We start from the raw sequence: 19515 nt of genomic DNA on the forward strand, positions 1-19515 counted from the left end.
AGCATCCTGACCAGCTGCATCACTGTGTGGCACAGCGCCTGCAGCACGTCCTGCCGCAAGACCCTTCAACACTTCAGCAGCTGAAAAGATGTTTAGTACCTCTTTCCCCTCCCTCCATGACATACACAGCACCCACCTCACTCGTAAAGTCCTCTGCATGCTGGGGGTTCTTATCACTCTGTTTGTCCAGAGAGACCCCAGTGTCAAGTATTGGTGTATTTTTATACTAAAGGGCTTAACATGGTACACAGTCTCAATCTGTGAATCTAGGCTAAAAACTCATCTGTTTAGTTTAGCTTTTGGTAAGTAATGTTTCCTTTAGATAAAGGTTGTAGGTACAGGGGTTTACGGACAAAGGGAATTGTAGAATGCTAAGATGCTGGCGCTGTCGTCTCGCTCCTTGCACGCCATCACTCAGGTTTGTGGACGGTGGAGCAGGTGCACGCTAGCATTTCAGGGTGCTCCCGTGTCTGTGTTACCTTCTGGCTCTCTCCTTTCAATTAGGCTGTTATAGTCATACCTGCCGGAGTCGTCAGACGCACTTTGATACTGCTCAGTATTCTCTGCTCTCTATAAATACATTCCTCCTCCGAGTAAATGGTCACCCAGCCCGACCTGCTGGAAGACTGCCCGCTGAGGTCCCCTCTACCTACCAGTCGACCAGCAGGGAGACTTTCCTTGCCACTGTCGCCGTTGGCTGCTCGCTGGTAGTCTTAGATTTTTTTATGTTGTTGATTTTTCCTTTTTTTTCTTTTGCTAATTACTGATTGTGTAAAGCTGCTTTGTCACAACAACAGCGCTATACAAATAAATCTGACTTGACTTTACACTCGATTCTGGAAAGTTGCTGTGAGGATTTGATTGTGTTTGACCACACTGGTATTCTTGAGGTCAGGTACTGATGTTGGAGGATTAGTTTTAGATAACACTCCTCCACTCCGACTCATCCCAAATGTAGTGGATGGAGCTCCATCACTCCTGAGAGCACAGTTCAGACAAGGCTCAACACCTCAAACCCATGTTTTTTAAATGACTTCCTAAAGTAACAGAATTCACTCATTAGAAAGAGTGAAAATTATTTAGTTTTTTATTCATATTTTAAAGTAAATGTTACAGAAATACAAAAAAAAACCTGTAAAATTTAGTCAGTAATTAAACACAGGTGAATGATAATTCTAACAACCTGCTGCTGTAGAGAAAAAACATGTAGATCAATGCAGATCAATAAAGTGTCAGATCAATATCGAGAGGGAGTGGGTGTTGTGGTAGAAGGTGAGTTGAGGGGGTGGAGACGAGGGCAGTACAGCCTTCCTCGTTAGTATAGTGGACAGTATCTCCGCCTGTCACGCGGAAGACCGGGGTTCGATTCCCCGACGGGGAGATAAGAGTTTTTAAGCTTTACATGTAGAGCTATGAAACCGTGTGTGTGTGATCAGCTACTGAGAGGATTTCACAACATTAGATATGTGTGTGGATCAGGTTTAGGATCAGATCAGGGGTCTGATCTCTCTCTCTATCAGACTGATGATCGGTGTGAAGTTGTGCGGATCTGGCTTTTGCACGTGCGTGTTGTGGTAGGAGGTGAGAAGCCGGGCTGGAGAAGGTGTAAGGGTCAGAATCAGCCAATGGAAGGACGGAGCTGTGTTACCCATGATGCACTGCAGGTCTCCAACTCCTCCACTTTCCTATTTAACGAAGTAGTTTATCGTAGTTTAGTGATCAAATGAGAGAACAGAGGAGCACAGAGCTGCATTTCGACCTGATGTGTAGTTTTTATTGAGGTACTCTGGTGCTGGTGGTCCTGGTGGTCTGGTCACCATGCAGTGGAGGTGTGTGTGTGTGTTGGTGGGGTGGTGATTGAGCGAGGTGGTCTTCAGTACACTCTTGTTTCTCTTCAGATCGTATAAATCTTTCGCCTTTTACTAAAGATTTCCGTGGGGAGGAACATTATGAGTATCAACTAATTTTTTGATGCCCTGCTGAAAGGCGGGGTTCCTGAACTGGTACTAAAATAAGAGTGGGATCATCAGACGGGGAGAACAGGAGGAGCTGGGAGCTTCTGCGGTTTCTCTGAAGGTCGTGGTCAGTGCTGTAGGCAGTGCTGCTGTGTTTAGTCGGTGAGCAGTAGCGAGATCACAGGCAGTGTGAGCCATGCTGGAGGAATCTCCTTCATCCGGGTATTACAGCTCAGATCCACCTATAAGGAGCACTGGGAGAGTCAGTGTTGATGCCCTGATGCTGCTGCTGCTGCTGCTGAAATGAGGGAGACTTACTTGTGTGTGAAAGGAGAGCTGCAGTGCTGAGAGAGTAGATACGTGTGTGTGTGTGTGTGATCAGCTACTGAGAGGATTTCACAACATTAGATATGTGTGTGGATCAGGTTTAGGATCAGATCAGGGGTCTGATCTCTCTCTATCAGACTGATGATCGGTGTGAAGTTGTGGGGATCTGTCGAGAGTGCTGGTGCACGGAGATCTGTCTCTGTCGTTTGCACGTGCGTGTTGTGGTGGAAGGTGAGTAGACGGGGTGGAGAAGGGTTAAGGGTCGTCCTCCTCGTTAGTATAGTGGACAGTATCTCCGCCTGTCACGCGGAAGACCGGGGTTCGATTCCCCGACGGGGAGACACAGAGGCTTTTTTGGGGAGGGGGATAACTGCTGAGCTGACTGACCCCTGCTGACCATGAGAGGAACTGTTCCAACAGGGAGCTGCTTCAGGTAAATGGCTTTTGGAGTACTGAAGTCATTTGATCTGATGTTCTGATGAAGGCTCTGGAGCAGGGCTGAAATGCCATATTTGGAATGAAATAAAGAAGCTTGTCTACGGTATAGAGTGCTACACCTTTTTGTATAATGACTCGAGGTTGCAACTCAACAAAAAGTTGGTTGAAGCAACTTTTTCCTTTGCATTGTCATAATGCTCCCACCCCCATGTTTCACTGTTCTGATGGTGTTTGCTGAGGAATAGGCAGTGTCCATGCCACACATAGCATGTTGAGCTTTTACTTCAGGAAAAGGCCCCATCCCCCATCATGGGCACTTTCTACAGAGGTGCCATCCAGAGCATCCTGACCAGCTGCATCACTGTGTGGCACAGCGCCTGCAGCACGTCCTGCCGCAAGACCCTTCAACACTTCAGCAGCTGAAAAGATGTTTAGTACCTCTTTCCCCTCCCTCCATGACATACACAGCACCCACCTCACTCGTAAAGTCCTCTGCATGCTGGGGGTTCTTATCACTCTGTTTGTCCAGAGAGACCCCAGTGTCAAGTATTGGTGTATTTTTATACTAAAGGGCTTAACATGGTACACAGTCTCAATCTGTGAATCTAGGCTAAAAACTCATCTGTTTAGTTTAGCTTTTGGTAAGTAATGTTTCCTTTAGATAAAGGTTGTAGGTACAGGGGTTTACGGACAAAGGGAATTGTAGAATGCTAAGATGCTGGCGCTGTCGTCTCGCTCCTTGCACGCCATCACTCAGGTTTGTGGACGGTGGAGCAGGTGCACGCTAGCATTTCAGGGTGCTCCCGTGTCTGTGTTACCTTCTGGCTCTCTCCTTTCAATTAGGCTGTTATAGTCATACCTGCCGGAGTCGTCAGACGCACTTTGATACTGCTCAGTATTCTCTGCTCTCTATAAATACATTCCTCCTCCGAGTAAATGGTCACCCAGCCCGACCTGCTGGAAGACTGCCCGCTGAGGTCCCCTCTACCTACCAGTCGACCAGCAGGGAGACTTTCCTTGCCACTGTCGCCGTTGGCTGCTCGCTGGTAGTCTTAGATTTTTTTATGTTGTTGATTTTTCCTTTTTTTTCTTTTGCTAATTACTGATTGTGTAAAGCTGCTTTGTCACAACAACAGCGCTATACAAATAAATCTGACTTGACTTTACACTCGATTCTGGAAAGTTGCTGTGAGGATTTGATTGTGTTTGACCACACTGGTATTCTTGAGGTCAGGTACTGATGTTGGAGGATTAGTTTTAGATAACACTCCTCCACTCCGACTCATCCCAAATGTAGTGGATGGAGCTCCATCACTCCTGAGAGCACAGTTCAGACAAGGCTCAACACCTCAAACCCATGTTTTTTAAATGACTTCCTAAAGTAACAGAATTCACTCATTAGAAAGAGTGAAAATGATTTAGTTTTTTATTCATATTTTAAAGTAAATGTTACAGAAATACAAAAAAAAACCTGTAAAATTTAGTCAGTAATTAAACACAGGTGAATGATAATTCTAACAACCTGCTGCTGTAGAGAAAAAACATGTAGATCAATGCAGATCAATAAAGTGTCAGATCAATATCGAGAGGGAGTGGGTGTTGTGGTAGAAGGTGAGTTGAGGGGGTGGAGACGAGGGCAGTACAGCCTTCCTCGTTAGTATAGTGGACAGTATCTCCGCCTGTCACGCGGAAGACCGGGGTTCGATTCCCCGACGGGGAGATAAGAGTTTTTAAGCTTTACATGTAGAGCTATGAAACCGTGTGTGTGTGATCAGCTACTGAGAGGATTTCACAACATTAGATATGTGTGTGGATCAGGTTTAGGATCAGATCAGGGGTCTGATCTCTCTCTCTATCAGACTGATGATCGGTGTGAAGTTGTGCGGATCTGGCTTTTGCACGTGCGTGTTGTGGTAGGAGGTGAGAAGCCGGGCTGGAGAAGGTGTAAGGGTCAGAATCAGCCAATGGAAGGACGGAGCTGTGTTACCCATGATGCACTGCAGGTCTCCAACTCCTCCACTTTCCTATTTAACGAAGTAGTTTATCGTAGTTTAGTGATCAAATGAGAGAACAGAGGAGCACAGAGCTGCATTTCGACCTGATGTGTAGTTTTTATTGAGGTACTCTGGTGCTGGTGGTCCTGGTGGTCTGGTCACCATGCAGTGGAGGTGTGTGTGTGTGTTGGTGGGGTGGTGATTGAGCGAGGTGGTCTTCAGTACACTCTTGTTTCTCTTCAGATCGTATAAATCTTTCGCCTTTTACTAAAGGTTTCCGTGGGGAGGAACATTATGAGTATCAACTAATTTTTTGATGCCCTGCTGAAAGGCGGGGTTCCTGAAGTGGTACTAAAATAAGAGTGGGATCATCAGACGGGGAAAACAGGAGGAGCTGGGAGCTTCTGCGGTTTCTCTGAAGGTCGTGGTCAGTGCTGTAGGCAGTGCTGCTGTGTTTAGTCGGTGAGCAGTAGCGAGATCACAGGCAGTGTGAGCCATGCTGGAGGAATCTCCTTCATCCGGGTATTACAGCTCAGATCCACCTATAAGGAGCACTGGGAGAGTCAGTGTTGATGCCCTGATGCTGCTGCTGCTGCTGCTGAAATGAGGGAGACTTACTTGTGTGTGAAAGGAGAGCTGCAGTGCTGAGAGAGTAGATACGTGTGTGTGTGTGTGTGATCAGCTACTGAGAGGATTTCACAACATTAGATATGTGTGTGGATCAGGTTTAGGATCAGATCAGGGGTCTGATCTCTCTCTATCAGACTGATGATCGGTGTGAAGTTGTGGGGATCTGTCGAGAGTGCTGGTGCACGGAGATCTGTCTCTGTCGTTTGCACGTGCGTGTTGTGGTGGAAGGTGAGTAGACGGGGTGGAGAAGGGTTAAGGGTCGTCCTCCTCGTTAGTATAGTGGACAGTATCTCCGCCTGTCACGCGGAAGACCGGGGTTCGATTCCCCGACGGGGAGACACAGAGGCTTTTTTGGGGAGGGGAATAACTGCTGAGCTGACTGACCCCTGCTGACCATGAGAGGAACTGTTCCAACAGGGAGCTGCTTCAGGTAAATGGCTTTTGGAGTACTGAAGTCATTTGATCTGATGTTCTGATGAAGGCTCTGGAGCAGGGCTGAAATGCCATATTTGGAATGAAATAAAGAAGCTTGTCTACGGTATAGAGTGCTACACCTTTTTGTATAATGACTCGAGGTTGCAACTCAACAAAAAGTTGGTTGAAGCAACTTTTTCCTTTGCATTGTCATAATGCTCCCACCCCCATGTTTCACTGTTCTGATGGTGTTTGCTGAGGAATAGGCAGTGTCCATGCCACACATAGCATGTTGAGCTTTTACTTCAGGAAAAGGCCCCATCCCCCATCATGGGCACTTTCTACAGAGGCGCCATCCAGAGCATCCTGACCAGCTGCATCACTGTGTGGCACAGCGCCTGCAGCACGTCCTGCCGCAAGACCCTTCAACACTTCAGCAGCTGAAAAGATGTTTAGTACCTCTTTCCCCTCCCTCCATGACATACACAGCACCCACCTCACTCGTAAAGTCCTCTGCATGCTGGGGGTTCTTATCACTCTGTTTGTCCAGAGAGACCCCAGTGTCAAGTATTGGTGTATTTTTATACTAAAGGGCTTAACATGGTACACAGTCTCAATCTGTGAATCTAGGCTAAAAACTCATCTGTTTAGTTTAGCTTTTGGTAAGTAATGTTTCCTTTAGATAAAGGTTGTAGGTACAGGGGTTTACGGACAAAGGGAATTGTAGAATGCTAAGATGCTGGCGCTGTCGTCTCGCTCCTTGCACGCCATCACTCAGGTTTGTGGACGGTGGAGCAGGTGCACGCTAGCATTTCAGGGTGCTCCCGTGTCTGTGTTACCTTCTGGCTCTCTCCTTTCAATTAGGCTGTTATAGTCATACCTGCCGGAGTCGTCAGACGCACTTTGATACTGCTCAGTATTCTCTGCTCTCTATAAATACATTCCTCCTCCGAGTAAATGGTCACCCAGCCCGACCTGCTGGAAGACTGCCCGCTGAGGTCCCCTCTACCTACCAGTCGACCAGCAGGGAGACTTTCCTTGCCACTGTCGCCGTTGGCTGCTCGCTGGTAGTCTTAGATTTTTTTATGTTGTTGATTTTTCCTTTTTTTTCTTTTGCTAATTACTGATTGTGTAAAGCTGCTTTGTCACAACAACAGCGCTATACAAATAAATCTGACTTGACTTTACACTCGATTCTGGAAAGTTGCTGTGAGGATTTGATTGTGTTTGACCACACTGGTATTCTTGAGGTCAGGTACTGATGTTGGAGGATTAGTTTTAGATAACACTCCTCCACTCCGACTCATCCCAAATGTAGTGGATGGAGCTCCATCACTCCTGAGAGCACAGTTCAGACAAGGCTCAACACCTCAAACCCATGTTTTTTAAATGACTTCCTAAAGTAACAGAATTCACTCATTAGAAAGAGTGAAAATGATTTAGTTTTTTATTCATATTTTAAAGTAAATGTTACAGAAATACAAAAAAAAAACCTGTAAAATTTAGTCAGTAATTAAACACAGGTGAATGATAATTCTAACAACCTGCTGCTGTAGAGAAAAAACATGTAGATCAATGCAGATCAATAAAGTGTCAGATCAATATCGAGAGGGAGTGGGTGTTGTGGTAGAAGGTGAGTTGAGGGGGTGGAGACGAAGGCAGTACAGCCTTCCTCGTTAGTATAGTGGACAGTATCTCCGCCTGTCACGCGGAAGACCGGGGTTCGATTCCCCGACGGGGAGATAAGAGTTTTTAAGCTTTACATGTAGAGCTATGAAACCGTGTGTGTGTGATCAGCTACTGAGAGGATTTCACAACATTAGATATGTGTGTGGATCAGGTTTAGGATCAGATCAGGGGTCTGATCTCTCTCTCTATCAGACTGATGATCGGTGTGAAGTTGTGCGGATCTGGCTTTTGCACGTGCGTGTTGTGGTAGGAGGTGAGAAGCCGGGCTGGAGAAGGTGTAAGGGTCAGAATCAGCCAATGGAAGGACGGAGCTGTGTTACCCATGATGCACTGCAGGTCTCCAACTCCTCCACTTTCCTATTTAACGAAGTAGTTTATCGTAGTTTAGTGATCAAATGAGAGAACAGAGGAGCACAGAGCTGCATTTCGACCTGATGTGTAGTTTTTATTGAGGTACTCTGGTGCTGGTGGTCCTGGTGGTCTGGTCACCATGCAGTGGAGGTGTGTGTGTGTGTTGGTGGGGTGGTGATTGAGCGAGGTGGTCTTCAGTACACTCTTGTTTCTCTTCAGATCGTATAAATCTTTCGCCTTTTACTAAAGATTTCCGTGGGGAGGAACATTATGAGTATCAACTAATTTTTTGATGCTCTGCTGAAAGGCGGGGTTCCTGAACTGGTACTAAAATAAGAGTGGGATCATCAGACGGGGAGAACAGGAGGAGCTGGGAGCTTCTGCGGTTTCTCTGAAGGTCGTGGTCAGTGCTGTAGGCAGTGCTGCTGTGTTTAGTCGGTGAGCAGTAGCGAGATCACAGGCAGTGTGAGCCATGCTGGAGGAATCTCCTTCATCCGGGTATTACAGCTCAGATCCACCTATAAGGAGCACTGGGAGAGTCAGTGTTGATGCCCTGATGCTGCTGCTGCTGCTGCTGAAATGAGGGAGACTTACTTGTGTGTGAAAGGAGAGCTGCAGTGCTGAGAGAGTAGATACGTGTGTGTGTGTGTGTGATCAGCTACTGAGAGGATTTCACAACATTAGATATGTGTGTGGATCAGGTTTAGGATCAGATCAGGGGTCTGATCTCTCTCTATCAGACTGATGATCGGTGTGAAGTTGTGGGGATCTGTCGAGAGTGCTGGTGCACGGAGATCTGTCTCTGTCGTTTGCACGTGCGTGTTGTGGTGGAAGGTGAGTAGACGGGGTGGAGAAGGGTTAAGGGTCGTCCTCCTCGTTAGTATAGTGGACAGTATCTCCGCCTGTCACGCGGAAGACCGGGGTTCGATTCCCCGACGGGGAGACACAGAGGCTTTTTTGTGGAGGGGGATAACTGCTGAGCTGACTGACCCCTGCTGACCATGAGAGGAACTGTTCCAACAGGGAGCTGCTTCAGGTAAATGGCTTTTGGAGTACTGAAGTCATTTGATCTGATGTTCTGATGAAGGCTCTGGAGCAGGGCTGAAATGCCATATTTGGAATGAAATAAAGAAGCTTGTCTACGGTATAGAGTGCTACACCTTTTTGTATAATGACTCGAGGTTGCAACTCAACAAAAAGTTGGTTGAAGCAACTTTTTCCTTTGCATTGTCATAATGCTCCCACCCCCATGTTTCACTGTTCTGATGGTGTTTGCTGAGGAATAGGCAGTGTCCATGCCACACATAGCATGTTGAGCTTTTACTTCAGGAAAAGGCCCCATCCCCCATCATGGGCACTTTCTACAGAGGCGCCATCCAGAGCATCCTGACCAGCTGCATCACTGTGTGGCACAGCGCCTGCAGCACGTCCTGCCGCAAGACCCTTCAACACTTCAGCAGCTGAAAAGATGTTTAGTACCTCTTTCCCCTCCCTCCATGACATACACAGCACCCACCTCACTCGTAAAGTCCTCTGCATGCTGGGGGTTCTTATCACTCTGTTTGTCCAGAGAGACCCCAGTGTCAAGTATTGGTGTATTTTTATACTAAAGGGCTTAACATGGTACACAGTCTCAATCTGTGAATCTAGGCTAAAAACTCATCTGTTTAGTTTAGCTTTTGGTAAGTAATGTTTCCTTTAGATAAAGGTTGTAGGTACAGGGGTTTACGGACAAAGGGAATTGTAGAATGCTAAGATGCTGGCGCTGTCGTCTCGCTCCTTGCACGCCATCACTCAGGTTTGTGGACGGTGGAGCAGGTGCACGCTAGCATTTCAGGGTGCTCCCGTGTCTGTGTTACCTTCTGGCTCTCTCCTTTCAATTAGGCTGTTATAGTCATACCTGCCGGAGTCGTCAGACGCACTTTGATACTGCTCAGTATTCTCTGCTCTCTATAAATACATTCCTCCTCCGAGTAAATGGTCACCCAGCCCGACCTGCTGGAAGACTGCCCGCTGAGGTCCCCTCTACCTACCAGTCGACCAGCAGGGAGACTTTCCTTGCCACTGTCGCCGTTGGCTGCTCGCTGGTAGTCTTAGATTTTTTTATGTTGTTGATTTTTCCTTTTTTTTCTTTTGCTAATTACTGATTGTGTAAAGCTGCTTTGTCACAACAACAGCGCTATACAAATAAATCTGACTTGACTTTACACTCGATTCTGGAAAGTTGCTGTGAGGATTTGATTGTGTTTGACCACACTGGTATTCTTGAGGTCAGGTACTGATGTTGGAGGATTAGTTTTAGATAACACTCCTCCACTCCGACTCATCCCAAATGTAGTGGATGGAGCTCCATCACTCCTGAGAGCACAGTTCAGACAAGGCTCAACACCTCAAACCCATGTTTTTTAAATGACTTCCTAAAGTAACAGAATTCACTCATTAGAAAGAGTGAAAATGATTTAGTTTTTTATTCATATTTTAAAGTAAATGTTACAGAAATACAAAAAAAACCTGTAAAATTTAGTCAGTAATTAAACACAGGTGAATGATAATTCTAACAACCTGCTGCTGTAGAGAAAAAACATGTAGATCAATGCAGATCAATAAAGTGTCAGATCAATATCGAGAGGGAGTGGGTGTTGTGGTAGAAGGTGAGTTGAGGGGGTGGAGACGAGGTCAGTACAGCCTTCCTCGTTAGTGTAGTGGACAGTATCTCCGCCTGTCACGCGGAAGACCGGGGTTCGATTCCCCGACGGGGAGATAAGAGTTTTTAAGCTTTACATGTAGAGCTATGAAACCGTGTGTGTGTGATCAGCTACTGAGAGGATTTCACAACATTAGATATGTGTGTGGATCAGGTTTAGGATCAGATCAGGGGTCTGATCTCTCTCTCTATCAGACTGATGATCGGTGTGAAGTTGTGCGGATCTGGCTTTTGCACGTGCGTGTTGTGGTAGGAGGTGAGAAGCCGGGCTGGAGAAGGTGTAAGGGTCAGAATCAGCCAATGGAAGGACGGAGCTGTGTTACCCATGATGCACTGCAGGTCTCCAACTCCTCCACTTTCCTATTTAACGAAGTAGTTTATCGTAGTTTAGTGATCAAATGAGAGAACAGAGGAGCACAGAGCTGCATTTCGACCTGATGTGTAGTTTTTATTGAGGTACTCTGGTGCTGGTGGTCCTGGTGGTCTGGTCACCATGCAGTGGAGGTGTGTGTGTGTGTTGGTGGGGTGGTGATTGAGCGAGGTGGTCTTCAGTACACTCTTGTTTCTCTTCAGATCGTATAAATCTTTCGCCTTTTACTAAAGATTTCCGTGGGGAGGAACATTATGAGTATCAACTAATTTTTTGATGCCCTGCTGAAAGGCGGGGTTCCTGAACTGGTACTAAAATAAGAGTGGGATCATCAGACGGGGAGAACAGGAGGAGCTGGGAGCTTCTGCGGTTTCTCTGAAGGTCGTGGTCAGTGCTGTAGGCAGTGCTGCTGTGTTTAGTCGGTGAGCAGTAGCGAGATCACAGGCAGTGTGAGCCATGCTGGAGGAATCTCCTTCATCCGGGTATTACAGCTCAGATCCACCTATAAGGAGCACTGGGAGAGTCAGTGTTGATGCCCTGATGCTGCTGCTGCTGCTGCTGAAATGAGGGAGACTTACTTGTGTGTGAAAGGAGAGCTGCAGTGCTGAGAGAGTAGATACGTGTGTGTGTGTGTGTGATCAGCTACTGAGAGGATTTCACAACATTAGATATGTGTGTGGATCAGGTTTAGGATCAGATCAGGGGTCTGATCTCTCTCTATCAGACTGATGATCGGTGTGAAGTTGTGGGGATCTGTCGAGAGTGCTGGTGCACGGAGATCTGTCTCTGTCGTTTGCACGTGCGTGTTGTGGTGGAAGGTGAGTAGACGGGGTGGAGAAGGGTTAAGGGTCGTCCTCCTCGTTAGTATAGTGGACAGTATCTCCGCCTGTCACGCGGAAGACCGGGGTTCGATTCCCCGACGGGGAGACACAGAGGCTTTTTTGTGGAGGGGGATAACTGCTGAGCTGACTGACCCCTGCTGACCATGAGAGGAACTGTTCCAACAGGGAGCTGCTTCAGGTAAATGGCTTTTGGAGTACTGAAGTCATTTGATCTGATGTTCTGATGAAGGCTCTGGAGCAGGGCTGAAATGCCATATTTGGAATGAAATAAAGAAGCTTGTCTACGGTATAGAGTGCTACACCTTTTTGTATAATGACTCGAGGTTGCAACTCAACAAAAAGTTGGTTGAAGCAACTTTTTCCTTTGCATTGTCATAATGCTCCCACCCCCATGTTTCACTGTTCTGATGGTGTTTGCTGAGGAATAGGCAGTGTCCATGCCACACATAGCATGTTGAGCTTTTACTTCAGGAAAAGGCCCCATCCCCCATCATGGGCACTTTCTACAGAGGCGCCATCCAGAGCATCCTGACCAGCTGCATCACTGTGTGGCACAGCGCCTGCAGCACGTCCTGCCGCAAGACCCTTCAACACTTCAGCAGCTGAAAAGATGTTTAGTACCTCTTTCCCCTCCCTCCATGACATACACAGCACCCACCTCACTCGTAAAGTCCTCTGCATGCTGGGGGTTCTTATCACTCTGTTTGTCCAGAGAGACCCCAGTGTCAAGTATTGGTGTATTTTTATACTAAAGGGCTTAACATGGTACACAGTCTCAATCTGTGAATCTAGGCTAAAAACTCATCTGTTTAGTTTAGCTTTTGGTAAGTAATGTTTCCTTTAGATAAAGGTTGTAGGTACAGGGGTTTACGGACAAAGGGAATTGTAGAATGCTAAGATGCTGGCGCTGTCGTCTCGCTCCTTGCACGCCATCACTCAGGTTTGTGGACGGTGGAGCAGGTGCACGCTAGCATTTCAGGGTGCTCCCGTGTCTGTGTTACCTTCTGGCTCTCTCCTTTCAATTAGGCTGTTATAGTCATACCTGCCGGAGTCGTCAGACGCACTTTGATACTGCTCAGTATTCTCTGCTCTCTATAAATACATTCCTCCTCCGAGTAAATGGTCACCCAGCCCGACCTGCTGGAAGACTGCCCGCTGAGGTCCCCTCTACCTACCAGTCGACCAGCAGGGAGACTTTCCTTGCCACTGTCGCCGTTGGCTGCTCGCTGGTAGTCTTAGATTTTTTTATGTTGTTGATTTTTCCTTTTTTTTCTTTTGCTAATTACTGATTGTGTAAAGCTGCTTTGTCACAACAACAGCGCTATACAAATAAATCTGACTTGACTTTACACTCGATTCTGGAAAGTTGCTGTGAGGATTTGATTGTGTTTGACCACACTGGTATTCTTGAGGTCAGGTACTGATGTTGGAGGATTAGTTTTAGATAACACTCCTCCACTCCGACTCATCCCAAATGTAGTGGATGGAGCTCCATCACTCCTGAGAGCACAGTTCAGACAAGGCTCAACACCTCAAACCCATGTTTTTTAAATGACTTCCTAAAGTAACAGAATTCACTCATTAGAAAGAGTGAAAATGATTTAGTTTTTTATTCATATTTTAAAGTAAATGTTACAGAAATACAAAAAAAAACCTGTAAAATTTAGTCAGTAATTAAACACAGGTGAATGATAATTCTAACAACCTGCTGCTGTAGAGAAAAAACATGTAGATCAATGCAGATCAATAAAGTGTCAGATCAATATCGAGAGGGAGTGGGTGTTGTGGTAGAAGGTGAGTTGAGGGGGTGGAGACGAAGGCAGTACAGCCTTCCTCGTTAGTATAGTGGACAGTATCTCCGCCTGTCACGCGGAAGACCGGGGTTCGATTCCCCGACGGGGAGATAAGAGTTTTTAAGCTTTACATGTAGAGCTATGAAACCGTGTGTGTGTGATCAGCTACTGAGAGGATTTCACAACATTAGATATGTGTGTGGATCAGGTTTAGGATCAGATCAGGGGTCTGATCTCTCTCTCTATCAGACTGATGATCGGTGTGAAGTTGTGCGGATCTGGCTTTTGCACGTGCGTGTTGTGGTAGGAGGTGAGAAGCCGGGCTGGAGAAGGTGTAAGGGTCAGAATCAGCCAATGGAAGGACGGAGCTGTGTTACCCATGATGCACTGCAGGTCTCCAACTCCTCCACTTTCCTATTTAACGAAGTAGTTTATCGTAGTTTAGTGATCAAATGAGAGAACAGAGGAGCACAGAGCTGCATTTCGACCTGATGTGTAGTTTTTATTGAGGTACTCTGGTGCTGGTGGTCCTGGTGGTCTGGTCACCATGCAGTGGAGGTGTGTGTGTGTGTTGGTGGGGTGGTGATTGAGCGAGGTGGTCTTCAGTACACTCTTGTTTCTCTTCAGATCGTATAAATCTTTCGCCTTTTACTAAAGATTTCCGTGGGGAGGAACATTATGAGTATCAACTAATTTTTTGATGCCCTGCTGAAAGGCGGGGATCCTGAACTGGTACTAAAATAAGAGTGGGATCATCAGACGGGGAGAACAGGAGGAGCTGGGAGCTTCTGCGGTTTCTCTGAAGGTCGTGGTCAGTGCTGTAGGCAGTGCTGCTGTGTTTAGTCGGTGAGCAGTAGCGAGATCACAGGCAGTGTGAGCCATGCTGGAGGAATCTCCTTCATCCGGGTATTACAGCTCAGATCCACCTATAAGGAGCACTGGGAGAGTCAGTGTTGATGCCCTGATGCTGCTGCTGCTGCTGCTGAAATGAGGGAGACTTACTTGTGTGTGAAAGGAGAGCTGCAGTGCTGAGAGAGTAGATACGTGTGTGTGTGTGTGTGTGTGATCAGCTACTGAGAGGATTTCACAACATTAGATATGTGTGTGGATCAGGTTTAGGATCAGATCAGGGGTCTGATCTCTCTCTATCAGACTGATGATCGGTGTGAAGTTGTGGGGATCTGTCGAGAGTGCTGGTGCACGGAGATCTGTCTCTGTCGTTTGCACGTGCGTGTTGTGGTGGAAGGTGAGTAGACGGGGTGGAGAAGGGTTAAGGGTCGTCCTCCTCGTTAGTATAGTGGACAGTATCTCCGCCTGTCACGCGGAAGACCGGGGTTCGATTCCCCGACGGGGAGACACAGAGGCTTTTTTGTGGAGGGGGATAACTGCTGAGCTGACTGACCCCTGCTGACCATGAGAGGAACTGTTCCAACAGGGAGCTGCTTCAGGTAAATGGCTTTTGGAGTACTGAAGTCATTTGATCTGATGTTCTGATGAAGGCTCTGGAGCAGGGCTGAAATGCCATATTTGGAATGAAATAAAGAAGCTTGTCTACGGTATAGAGTGCTACATCTTTTTGTATAATGACTCGAGGTTGCAACTCAACAAAAAGTTGGTTGAAGCAACTTTTTCCTTTGCATTGTCATAATGCTCCCACCCCCATGTTTCACTGTTCTGATGGTGTTTGCTGAGGAATAGGCAGTGTCCATGCCACACATAGCATGTTGAGCTTTTACTTCAGGAAAAGGCCCCATCCCCCATCATGGGCACTTTCTACAGAGGCGCCATCCAGAGCATCCTGACCAGCTGCATCACTGTGTGGCACAGCGCCTGCAGCACGTCCTGCCGCAAGACCCTTCAACACTTCAGCAGCTGAAAAGATGTTTAGTACCTCTTTCCCCTCCCTCCATGACATACACAGCACCCACCTCACTCGTAAAGTCCTCTGCATGCTGGGGGTTCTTATCACTCTGTTTGTCCAGAGAGACCCCAGTGTCAAGTATTGGTGTATTTTTATACTAAAGGGCTTAACATGGTACACAGTCTCAATCTGTGAATCTAGGCTAAAAACTCATCTGTTTAGTTTAGCTTTTGGTAAGTAATGTTTCCTTTAGATAAAGGTTGTAGGTACAGGGGTTTACGGACAAAGGGAATTGTAGAATGCTAAGATGCTGGCGCTGTCATCTCGCTCCTTGCACGCCATCACTCAGGTTTGTGGACGGTGGAGCAGGTGCACGCTAGCATTTCAGGGTGCTCCCGTGTCTGTGTTACCTTCTGGCTCTCTCCTTTCAATTAGGCTGTTATAGTCATACCTGCCGGAGTCGTCAGACGCACTTTGATACTGCTCAGTATTCTCTGCTCTCTATAAATACATTCCTCCTCCGAGTAAATGGTCACCCAGCCCGACCAGCAGGGAGACTTTCCTTGCCACTGTCGCCGTTGGCTGCTCGCTGGTAGTCTTAGATTTTTTTATGTTGTTGATTTTTCCTTTTTTTTCTTTTGCTAATTACTGATTGTGTAAAGCTGCTTTGTCACAACAACAGCGCTATACAAATAAATCTGACTTGACTTTACACTCGATTCTGGAAAGTTGCTGTGAGGATTTGATTGTGTTTGACCACACTGGTATTCTTGAGGTCAGGTACTGATGTTGGAGGATTAGTTTTAGATAACACTCCTCCACTCCGACTCATCCCAAATGTAGTGGATGGAGCTCCATCACTCCTGAGAGCACAGTTCAGACAAGGCTCAACACCTCAAACCCATGTTTTTTAAATGACTTCCTAAAGTAACAGAATTCACTCATTAGAAAGAGTGAAAATGATTTAGTTTTTTATTCATATTTTAAAGTAAATGTTACAGAAATACAAAAAAAACCTGTAAAATTTAGTCAGTAATTAAACACAGGTGAATGATAATTCTAACAACCTGCTGCTGTAGAGAAATAACATGTAGATCAATGCAGATCAATAAAGTGTCAGATCAATATCGAGAGGGAGTGGGTGTTGTGGTAGAAGGTGAGTTGAGGGGGTGGAGACGAGGTCAGTACAGCCTTCCTCGTTAGTGTAGTGGACAGTATCTCCGCCTGTCACGCGGAAGACCGGGGTTAGATTCCCTGACGGGGAGATAAGAGTTTTTAATTTTTACATGTAGAGCTATGAAACTATATGTGTGTGTGTGTGTGAGAGTGATAAAATGTGTGTGTGTTTTAGTTAAAGCTGTTAAAATGGGAGGAACAGAAACTGGACTGTTGTTGGACAGGGACTGTATGAACAGGGAGCTGCTGCAGAAACCAGAAGTTTACACTCACTTTATTAAAAGACACACAAGCTTTCTTTCCTCACTGTCTGACATGAAACCAGAATAAACTTTTCCCCATTTTTATTACTTTCTTCAAAGTCAAAAGTTTAAATACACTAAGATTACTGTGCCTTTACACAGTTTGGGACCGCCCATATGATGACGTCATGTCTCTAGAAGCTTCTGATTTATTGGCAACATCTGAGTTAATTAGAGACACACCTGTGGATGTATTTTAAGGCACTCCTGAAACACACTGCTGCTTTGTGTAACATCATGGGAAAGTGGAAGGAAATCAGACAAGATATCAGGAAGAGAATTGTGGACTTGCACAAGTCTGGCTCATCCTTGGGTGCAATTTCCAGGTGCCTGAAGTTGCCACGTTCATCTGTACAAACAATTATACGCAAGTACAAACAAGATGGCAATGCCCAGCCATCATACTGCTCAGGAAGAAGACAGGTTCTGTGTCATTATCCACAGTGAAGCGAGTACAGTATCCACATGGGCTGAAAGGCCACTCTGCCAGGAAGAAGCCGTTTCTCCAGAAGAAACCTAAAAAAGCCAGATGAATGTTTGCAAAAGGCACACAGGGACAAAAACCTTCATTTTTGAGACATGTCCTGTGGTCTGACGAAACACCATCCCAACTGTGAAACAAGGGGGTGGCAGCATCATGGTGTGGGGTTGTTGTGCACTTCACAAAATAGATGACATCATGAGGAAAGCGCATTATGTGAAAATACTGAAGCAACATCTCAAGACATCAGCCAGGAAGTTAAAGCTTGGGCAGCCTACAAACATGGCTCAGTTACACCAGTTCTGTCTGGAGGAATGGGCCAAAATTCCTGCCAACTATTGTGAGAAGCTTATGGAAGGATATCCAAAACCTTTGACCCAAGTCATACAGTTTAAGGACAATGATACCAAATTCTAATGAAATGTATTTAAACTTTTGACTTTGGCGAAAGTAATAAATTTCCCTCTCTCATTATTTTGGCATTTAGACAACAGAGATAATTTTGGTAATCCTAACTGACCTAAAACAGGAGACGTTTATTCTGATTTCATGTCAGACAGTGAGAAACAAATGCTTATGTGTCTTTTAATAAAGTGTATATAAACTTCTGGTTTAACTGTAAATGTTTTTTGTAGTACTGAATGTCTTAAAATAATACTGACTGACATGATTATACTTTGACTGCTGTAATAATGATCTCAGCAGGTCAATGCTATGTATTGATTCAGGTGCTATTTATTGATTCAGGTGCTATTTATTGATTTCAGCTCTGCATTCAACACAATCATCCCCCAACAGCTCGTTCTCAAACTGGACAGGCTGGGGCTGAACACCTCATTGTGTAACTGGCTGTTAGACTTCCTGACCAGGAGACCACAGTGAGTACGGGTCGGCAGTAACACATCAGCACCATCACACTGAGGCCCCCCAAGGATATGTGCTGAGCCCCCTTCTATTCACTCTTCTGACTCACGACTGCACCCCGTCGCACAGTTCCAACACCTTCACTGAGTTTGTGGACGACACAACTGTAGTAGGTGTCATCAGTAACATTGATGAGACAAACTACAGAGACGAGATGAACCAGCTGCTCCTGTGGTGTGGACACAGTCTCTCTCTGAACGTGGAGAAAACAAAGGAGGTTGTTGTGGACTTCAGGAAAATGCACTCCCAGCATGCTCCTCTGTCCATCAACAGTACTGCGGTGGACAGAGTGAGCAGCACCAAGTTCCTGGAAGTGCACGTCTCAGAGGACCTGTCCTGGAGGAACAGCTCAGCATCACTGGTCAGGAAAGCTCACCAGCGCCTCTACTTCCTCCACAAGCTGAGAAGAGCCAGAGCCCCAACCCCCATCATGTGCACTTTCTACAGAGGTGCCATCAAGAGCATCCTGACCAGCTGCATCACTGTGTGGTACGGCACCTGCACTGAGTCTTGCCATAAGACCCTCCAGCGCATTGTGAGAGCAGCTGAAAAGATCGTCAATACCTCTTTCCTCTTCCTCCATGACATATAAACAGCATCCGCCTCACTCGGAAAGTCCTCTGCATGCTGGGGGTTCTTATCACTCTGTTTGTCCAGAGAGACCCCAGTGTCAAATATCGGTGTATTTTTATAACGTGGTAATGTAGAATTAAATTAAATAATAATGAAATATAATTAAAACTAAAGTAAGATTAAAGTCTTCTCTACTGGAAATGCTTTACACTCCATTCTGGAAAGTTGCTGTGAGGATTTGATTGTGTTTGACCACACTGGTATTGGTGAGGTCAGGTACTGATGTTGGAGGATTAGTTTTAGATAACACTCCTCCACTCCGACTCATCCCAAATGTAGTGGATGGAGCTCCATCACTCCTGAGAGCACAGTTCAGACAAGGCTCAACACCTCAAACCCATGTTTTTTAAATGACTTCCTAAAGTAACAGAATTCACTCATTAGAAAGAGTGTCTAGATATTTATGGACATATGGAATATGATTTTTTTATATTAGCATTAAGAAGATGGCGGGTATGTGATCCGTGCTGGTGGTGTTACCGCTGTGTTCAGGGTAGATGGTGGTGAACATCAGGTGTGTATCAGGTCTAATGTGAGAGAAACAGAGGAAATTAGCTCTATTAAAGTTATAAACCAGCTGGATCGGCTGAATCATGCTGTCCTGTGTTTGCTCTCACTGTAGAGGCTTTAT

At 46.1% G+C, this 19515-nt stretch overlaps 14 non-coding genes across 14 annotated transcripts; all 14 read left to right on the plus strand.

The window, feature by feature from the left end:
• The first annotated feature begins 1309 nt into the window (after window positions 1-1309).
• trnad-guc (transfer RNA aspartic acid (anticodon GUC)) lies at window positions 1310-1381 on the plus strand. Its single transcript has one exon. It is a non-coding gene; the product is annotated as a tRNA-Asp (tRNA).
• Window positions 1382-1878: 497 nt separating this feature from the next.
• On the plus strand, window positions 1879-1993 carry LOC140538311 (U5 spliceosomal RNA). Its single transcript, XR_011977736.1, has one exon. It is a non-coding gene; the product is annotated as a U5 spliceosomal RNA (small nuclear RNA).
• Window positions 1994-2550: 557 nt separating this feature from the next.
• Window positions 2551-2622, plus strand: trnad-guc (transfer RNA aspartic acid (anticodon GUC)). The gene has a single exon. It is a non-coding gene; the product is annotated as a tRNA-Asp (tRNA).
• Window positions 2623-4368: 1746 nt separating this feature from the next.
• Window positions 4369-4440, plus strand: trnad-guc (transfer RNA aspartic acid (anticodon GUC)). The gene has a single exon. It is a non-coding gene; the product is annotated as a tRNA-Asp (tRNA).
• Window positions 4441-4937: 497 nt separating this feature from the next.
• On the plus strand, window positions 4938-5052 carry LOC140538365 (U5 spliceosomal RNA). Its single transcript, XR_011977746.1, has one exon. It is a non-coding gene; the product is annotated as a U5 spliceosomal RNA (small nuclear RNA).
• Window positions 5053-5609: 557 nt separating this feature from the next.
• On the plus strand, window positions 5610-5681 carry trnad-guc (transfer RNA aspartic acid (anticodon GUC)). The gene has a single exon. It is a non-coding gene; the product is annotated as a tRNA-Asp (tRNA).
• Window positions 5682-7428: 1747 nt separating this feature from the next.
• On the plus strand, window positions 7429-7500 carry trnad-guc (transfer RNA aspartic acid (anticodon GUC)). Its single transcript has one exon. It is a non-coding gene; the product is annotated as a tRNA-Asp (tRNA).
• Window positions 7501-7997: 497 nt separating this feature from the next.
• Window positions 7998-8112, plus strand: LOC140538347 (U5 spliceosomal RNA). The gene has a single exon (XR_011977742.1). It is a non-coding gene; the product is annotated as a U5 spliceosomal RNA (small nuclear RNA).
• A 557-nt stretch (window positions 8113-8669) lies between these two features.
• Window positions 8670-8741, plus strand: trnad-guc (transfer RNA aspartic acid (anticodon GUC)). Its single transcript has one exon. It is a non-coding gene; the product is annotated as a tRNA-Asp (tRNA).
• A 2314-nt stretch (window positions 8742-11055) lies between these two features.
• LOC140538323 (U5 spliceosomal RNA) lies at window positions 11056-11170 on the plus strand. The gene has a single exon (XR_011977738.1). It is a non-coding gene; the product is annotated as a U5 spliceosomal RNA (small nuclear RNA).
• Window positions 11171-11727: 557 nt separating this feature from the next.
• On the plus strand, window positions 11728-11799 carry trnad-guc (transfer RNA aspartic acid (anticodon GUC)). Its single transcript has one exon. It is a non-coding gene; the product is annotated as a tRNA-Asp (tRNA).
• Window positions 11800-13545: 1746 nt separating this feature from the next.
• Window positions 13546-13617, plus strand: trnad-guc (transfer RNA aspartic acid (anticodon GUC)). Its single transcript has one exon. It is a non-coding gene; the product is annotated as a tRNA-Asp (tRNA).
• A 497-nt stretch (window positions 13618-14114) lies between these two features.
• LOC140538249 (U5 spliceosomal RNA) lies at window positions 14115-14229 on the plus strand. Its single transcript, XR_011977724.1, has one exon. It is a non-coding gene; the product is annotated as a U5 spliceosomal RNA (small nuclear RNA).
• Window positions 14230-14790: 561 nt separating this feature from the next.
• On the plus strand, window positions 14791-14862 carry trnad-guc (transfer RNA aspartic acid (anticodon GUC)). The gene has a single exon. It is a non-coding gene; the product is annotated as a tRNA-Asp (tRNA).
• The last annotated feature ends 4653 nt before the right edge of the window (window positions 14863-19515 follow it).

The sequence above is a fragment of the Salminus brasiliensis genome, chromosome 1 (genome assembly GCF_030463535.1).
Source record: "Salminus brasiliensis chromosome 1, fSalBra1.hap2, whole genome shotgun sequence".
Classification (NCBI taxonomy): Eukaryota; Metazoa; Chordata; class Actinopteri; order Characiformes; family Bryconidae; genus Salminus; species Salminus brasiliensis.